Source organism: Balaenoptera ricei, chromosome 2, assembly GCF_028023285.1.
Source record: "Balaenoptera ricei isolate mBalRic1 chromosome 2, mBalRic1.hap2, whole genome shotgun sequence".
NCBI lineage: Eukaryota > Metazoa > Chordata > Mammalia > Artiodactyla > Balaenopteridae > Balaenoptera > Balaenoptera ricei.
In genome coordinates, this window is record NC_082640.1 from 143810217 (window position 1) to 143817864 (window position 7648).

A 7648-nucleotide genomic window follows, 5' to 3' on the forward strand; every position below is an offset into this window, starting at 1 on the left:
AATTTGTGTCTTGTGAGAGCAAAGAAAACGGTTTCTTAATATTCGAGCCCCTGCTTAACTGAAAATGGGCAGGGTGGAATGGTTTTGTGACAACAGAAGAAGACTTGTGGCTATAGATTTAGTTAAGATTCTCACTTGAAACCATCAACAAAATGAAAAGGCAACCTACAGAATGGGAGAATTTATTTGCAAATCATATATCTGATAAGGGGTTAATATTCAAAATATAGAGAGAATGCATACAACTCAAAAGCCAAAAACCAATCTGATTTGAAAATGGGCAGAGGACCTGAATAGACATTTTTCCAAAGAAGACATACAGATGGCCAATAGACACATAAAAAGATGTTCAACATCATTAATCATTAGAGAAGTGCAAATCAAAACCACAATGAGATATCGCCTCACGTCTGTTAGAATGGCTATTATCAAAAAGACACTTGGCTCACCAAGTGTTGATGAGAATGTGAAGAAAACATACCCTTGTTCACTATTGGTGGGAATGTAAATTGATGCAGCCACTATGGAAAACAGTATGAAAATTTCTAAAAAGAAATTAAAGTAGAACTACTATATGATCCAGCAATTTCATTTCTGGGTATATATCCAAAATAATCAAAGTCAGGATCTAGAAGCAATACCTGCACTCGCATGTTCATTGCAGCATTATTTACAATAGCCAAGACATGGAAACAACCTAAGTGTCCATCAATAGATGAATGGATAAAAAAGATGTGATATGTCTATATCTTTGTTTATATATATGTATATATATCATATTTATGTACAGGTATATCTATACACACATATACATATATACACATATATACATATATATATACATGTGTGTATATATATATATATATATGTATATAATGGAATATTATTCAGCCATGAGAAAGAAAGAGATCCTGCCATTTGTGACATCAATGGACTTTAACAGCATTGTGGTAAGTGAAATAAGACATACAGAGAAAGGTAAATACTACATGGTATTGCTTATATGTGGAATCTAAAAAATAAAAAGTCAAACTCATAAAAGCAGAGTAGAAGAGCGGTTGTCAGGGGCTGGGGGCAGGGGGACTAGGGAGAGGTAAAAGGGTACAAACTTTCAGCTGCAAGATGAATAAGGTCTGAGGATCTAATGTGAAACATGGTGACTAGAGTTGATAACACTATTGTATCACTGAAATTTGTTAAGAGATTAGAACCTTCTCACCAAAAAATAGAAAAATACAAAGATAAATATTTGAGGTATGGATGTGTTAATTAACTTGATGGGGGGAAATCCTTTCAAAATGAACATGTATATCATATTCATGATGGATGAACACTTTAACTATCTTACAATTTTATATGTCAATTATACCTCAATAAAGCTGAAATAAAATTAAATTTAAAAAAGATTCTCACTCACTTGGTTAAAAAAATTGAATTCCTATTTGACTTCAACTTCAAGTATTATTTTACAGTATGAGAGAAACGGAATCTTCTCTTTTTGTCTATCACTAAAATTGCAAACTACAGAGATTAGCACAGGGTAACTTAAGCAGAAAAAGAATTTACTAGAAGGATTTTATTGCAGAATTAACAGGAGGGCTGGAGAAACCAGGAAAGGGGGCAGGAACTAAAGGAGGCAAGACACTACCGAGCTGTCCTCATTTGGTTTAGGATGCAGCCCTGGCAGTGCCACCCTGTTGCTCACCGCCCCTCCACTCAACTCCATGGTAGATCTGGCGGAACCTGCATCTTTGGGTCCCTCCCTCAAGATTTAAAGTCCTGGGTGTGAACATTCTACTGGATACTTTCCAGTTGGTCTATTCCCCGACTACCAGAGAGCAGGTGAGGAGAATACCTGCTAGCCTTCAGCTTCCATCTTGAGATCCCGCCAGAGTAGAGGGGGTTTCAGCTGCTAAGGCCTAACCCCGCAAGTGCTACCCAACTTATCACATTCTTGTCTGCTTAGGAAATTCCACCACCACACTGTGTAACTCATTCTCTCTCTCTATCACACACACACCTATATACATATACATCTTATACAGCATATATATATATATATCACTTTTAAAAAAAGAAAACTTGATAATCTCATTCTTATTGTTGTGAAATATATATAACATGAAGTCTACCATTTTTAATCTCATTTTTATTGTTGTAAGATATCTATAACATGAAGTTTACCATTTTAGCCATTTTTAAGTGTAAAATTTAGTGGCATTAAGCACATTCACAAAGTTGTGTAACCATCACACATTATCAAGCTAATTTCAGTCAAGTGTTTTCCTCTGGTGAATGTGGTCAAGAAGGGACTAGAGGTAGTTCTGTGAGAACCAGGATAGAAAGGGATCCACAAGCAAAGTTGCCCGGGTGTCCTTTTCATGTCACATTGTAGCAGCTGACAAAGGCCATTTCTGCAACAGCACAGCTTTCATTACCACTGTGGTTTCTTAGCACGTGGCTGCTGGTCTGTGTTGAAAAGTAGACTGTCCCAAAACCCTGGGTTCAAGTGTGGCCGGCTCACTTAGCAGTGAGTCCCTCCCTATCCCCCATGAATTATTTCATAAATAATGTCCCATTACAAAGTTAGGAAGTTGAATAAATTCCTCTTGTGAATCAACTCCTAATAAATGAAATTGTCTTCAGTGTAAACCCCCCCCAAAAGATTGGAATTGTCTTGGTAACTAAGAAATCATTTACTTTATTTGCTAATATGTTACCTGTGACTGCCTTCTAGACACATTCATCACACTTAGCATCATCTAAGAAGAGAACCCTTCTCTGACCCCCACGCTTGTCCCAATTCTAACATCACTGACTTTGGATGAGCCCCTCCCCCTGTGTCCCCAGGCAGGCGAGAAGTTGCCTTCACTGCAAATAACATAAAACGGGACCAGCACTATTGATGACAGCCATGCAACTGATTCCGTTGTTGCTAACCTTTTGGAATTTTAAAAGCGAAGTAATTTACATCCCTGCCATTAGTAATGTCCTCCAGGTTATTATGGTTATTGTTTACCTTTCCTGTCCGCATTTGGCAAGTTATCTGCCCAGTAACTAGATCTTATAATCCATCAGTTTTCATATAAGTATTTTAAACGGAGAAATTGGGACTGATGTGGTAGGGGGGCGGGAGACTGTCTCAGAGAACCCCCATTCAGTGAAGGTTGAATAAGGCGAAAGAGGAAGTGAAGAATTACACAAAAAGGCTGAAAAGTTTTCATCAATTGTGCCCTGCTTCACAAAATGGGTGGGGGGATGAGAGTCGATGGTCACCCATACGATCTCCAATATATAATCAGCTACCCTGGAAGGTGGTAAGAACTCAGTGCCTGATAAATTCCAGTCTTGCATGTACTGGAAAGGGAGAGTGTGCCTGCAGGTTGTGAGTTTGGTGCCATGGCTTCCGCATTGTTCCAGGTTGGTAATTGGCCCGTAACACTGATTTGAGGGTGGGCTCTAATCCAAGGATTACACAGAATCCTTCCCCTGGGGGAAGCACCTGCCATTCGGAAGCAAAGATTCCACTTTCTCCTTCAAGCTCATTGTTTTATGACACCACCATCTCCCTGCATTCTCTTCCCATTTCCTGCTCTGCTGAGGAAATGGCAATTTGAGAGAGTGGAATAGAGTGGAATTGACAGTTTTAGGGAGCTTTGAAATGAGCTCTTTTATGCCTTCTTACTATCTGTTTTTCCTCCACATGGTGAATGGCTAGCAAACAAAATTACAGAGGGCTTGAGTCACAGATTAACTTGATTGCTGGTGCTGGTATCTCCCCAATATTGTCTTCTTTCTACGTCTTTGCCCAGGAAGGTACAGAATTACAACTTGCTGAGTTGCCATGCCGACCCCTATACGTTATCTGTTAAAGTTTCCAGACCCACAGAGCCTAATTTGATTGTAGGGATTTTATTTAATGACTTGTATGTTTTGTATAGTAACACATTTTAAAAATTAATGAATTATAAACAGAAAAAGACAGTTAATTAGTTTTGATTAAAAGATAATTTACTTATTTAGATAATGCTCCTTCAATTTATGTTGCTCAAACAACTGGGTCTTATTTCAACCTAAATCTTTACCACGAAAACACTGGTATCCACTTCCATAACAGGCTGCAACGCCAGGGACCTCTGATGGGAAACTCATCATTAGGAAAATCTAGTAGAGTTGGCCTTGCCACACTGGTGTCTGCTTGCTTGTTGTCTAAGGATGCTATCAGGGATTAGTGAATAATGAACTGTATCAAGGAAGAAGAGCATTTGAATTTTAATACGGCTTTTGAGGGAAACATTAGGGATTTTTCTCTTTTCTGTTTGCACTTGATTGCCAAACATTTGCTTATTAAACAAGTTATTACACATAAAGCACTTAAGAGAGCGCCTGGCACTTTGTAAGCACTCAGTGAATTCTCATCATCATTGTTTGCATGTTTATGACGATTCTAGCATAAAAGGCTTGAGCATCTTGGCCTCCTTACCATGTTGGGCTTGTGTGCTCTCACCATACTGTTACGTCTTACCCTTGAATTTCTCTGCTGTGAGCTCTTGATTCAAACGTTCCAGGTGCCCTCTCACCTTTAAGTTTGGACAGTTTTTAAAAGATATTTTTTCAAAGAAATTTAGGAAGCAGAAGAATTTCATAACATTTTGGGTTGCCATCTTATTTGGTGGTTAAGGTGAATATAACTTCGGTCATACAAGTCACTGTTAGAGGAATCTTCACTAACCTGCAGAAACACTAAAGAAGTTGCATCATCATGTGTTTAGCTTCTGGAGTTTTTTTTCCTAGTGACCTCCAGGATGCTGGCATCTGTCCCAAAAATGGTTTGGGATGGTAATAACTGGAGGGTAGCGATGCCTTGCTGGAAGCAGACACAACCAACGACGGCAACTCACTCAGTGTCCTCTTGTGCTACAAATGGGAAGAACCAACTAAACAAAGACCCCCATGACTTGTGTTTTTCTGGAGTAGAGTCCCTCACCCCTCTCCGCTCTCTGGCTTCTAGCATCTCCTCCACCCCGACACCTGCTATGCAGCTTATCCTCTTGCCCCAGAAATCTCCACCCCCTCCTCTGAAAGAGGAGTGGATTCTCAGCCCCTTCCTCTGCCTTGCAACTTGAGTAATGCCTTGGCATCTCAGTGGTCTTTGTCAGTGTTTCCTCTTCTTGGGTGTTGCAAGGTCTGGAGGAAGATAGTGATGGGCCCCAGACATTGATGAATTGGGGCGCTCCAATCTCAGACCAGGCTCTCCACCTAAGGGAGCTGCAGCTAAGGTAAACAGGTACGCAACTTTCTTCTTAAACGGAGCAGCCTAATTTCATCTCAAAGAATGTTTCTGCTATGGCTATGACTGTGGTCTTTCCCTTCTGATAGAACAGGCCCCACCACGTGACCCTCTTTTGCCCCTTAGCTCTGCTGCCTCTTTAGATAAACTACTTAGCTGTCCATGGTTGTCTTCCTTTCCGTTCCTGGGTACGTGGAGCTTGCTCTAATGTACCACTTGAGAGTAAACTGTTGTACCCCCTTGGAGTAGTCATGGTGGAGGGGGCAGTGGAAGGATGCAAGAAGGTGATTGTTAATTCATCCCATCACCAGGGCCAGAAGGAAAAATAACTCTACTGGCCTCCAGTGCTGGGAAGGAGGAAAGGTTTGTGAACAGTGGGATACTCTGGTTAGAGAACTATGCCCACAACCAACAGGTACTTGATGAATCTTCCCTCTTGAAGTTTAACTACCTTCCTGGCATCTGATTGCTTTTTAGCACATCCAGAAAGTGGAATAGGAAAAAATGAAAAGAAGGATAACGTGATTTTCACTGACTTTTGAAAACAGTGGGATGTTTATTTTATCAAAGACTTTTGATGCACATTAATGGTTAAACTGTGGAAATGAACATCATGCATTTTAAATGTTTTCTATTCTTGTGTTCATCTTCATCTTTGACTTGTGTCAGTTGATAGAATGACTGTCACCACCGTTAGGGAACACGAGCCCATAGAAAAGTGACAGAGGTATCACTTCCTCATAGATAAAGACTGGATGCATGAGAAACATCATTTTTTATAACATATGTTCAATCTGTGTTATGATCTATGTCTCAGCAGTTACCAGAAAGTGTTTATTCATCATGTCCGATTTTGGCCCTCGGAAACTTACAAAGAGACACTTACCCCAAACTGCACTATTCTAGGATCTTGCTGACAGTATTGGTGGCTATGTTGTGTCCTGTATGGAGCTAATGCTACCTGCAAATTATGCAGAAGAACAAAGCAAAACAACTGCAAAGGGAGGCTCAAAATGCTACCCCAGCTCTGCCTCTCTGTTCAGCCTCCCACTCTTGTTAATGGATTGCTTCTATAGGCCCCAGCCCAGCCTGGTCCTTGCCCCCAATCTTAGCCACATCCACATGGGGGAAGGCAATCCCGTGTCACCCCTATCCCAAGCCTACGTGTGATGGAGAATTAGCCAGATGAGAAGCTGCAACTCAGCCTGCCGGAATGTCCCCTTCAAGGTCTGCTCCTCGTGGGAACAAACTGGAGCCAGAGACTAGGCATCAGCTTCCTAACTCCGTATCATCTCAGAGCCAAGCAGAAAAAGGCCTGGTAGCCCGACTGAGAGATGGTGTGGCAGATGAGTCATTTTGTCCCTTAATTAACATAACAGCTGCAAGCAATCTCTCCCCATCCCCATAATCTTACCAACAACATTGGCCGGTTCTATGTGTTTGTTGGCCACGTGTACTGTGTGTTTCAAATAATTGATAACATACAGGATTTTTGTGCCCAGACATAGAGCATGCTTTATTCTGCATCTTCATTAAAAAAGAATTTTTAAAACGTTGTATATGTCAGATGTTCTGCAGATGCAGAATCATCTTCTGGTGTTGAACTATATCCAAGAATTTTTATTTGTTTTTATCACATCATGATAATAAAGATTCATGGAAAGTTTGGGGCATGGTGGCTTAAAATTTTTCTGGTTTCTCCTAATTTGTTTACTTTTTAAAAGCAAGCTGTAAATGTTAGTGGTAATGATGTGCTGAGTGGAACTACATTCCGACGTCAACCTCAGAAGGATTATACTAATCCAGAGGCCAGAAACCAGCTGAATTTCTAACTATACTATTCTTGGTTGAAGTTTTGAAGGAAAGGTTTTAAGGGTAGTTTGTGGTTTAAATTGCATATTTTCTCTGAGGTTTTATTCTAAGTATTTGGAAATGCAAAAGTATATATGTGATATGTGTAGCATCATCAGTTATACATAATATATAGAATGCAGATAACTATACAAGACAGTTCACTGAATTGTACCTGGCATGTAATAGGTATTGAATAAATATCTGAAAATGGATAAACTAAGAAAATATGCAGTACCTAACAGGGTCATATCTGATTCCTGCGGCCAAGTGATGCAGGGGTCTGTGAAAAAAAACCACGAAATGTGGCCAGATATGGCCTTGGGAAGCAGACAGCACTGTACAATATGGTGAAAATATGTTTTTTTCACTTGAGAAATTCTTATAAATCAAGTGAAACCAGCCACATAAGTATTTCTTGTATGAGTTTTAGCTTTTCTTCTATAAATTCTAAGTGGGCCAGGACTCAAGTCACTCAGGGCATTGCCGTGATGATCGGGTATAGCC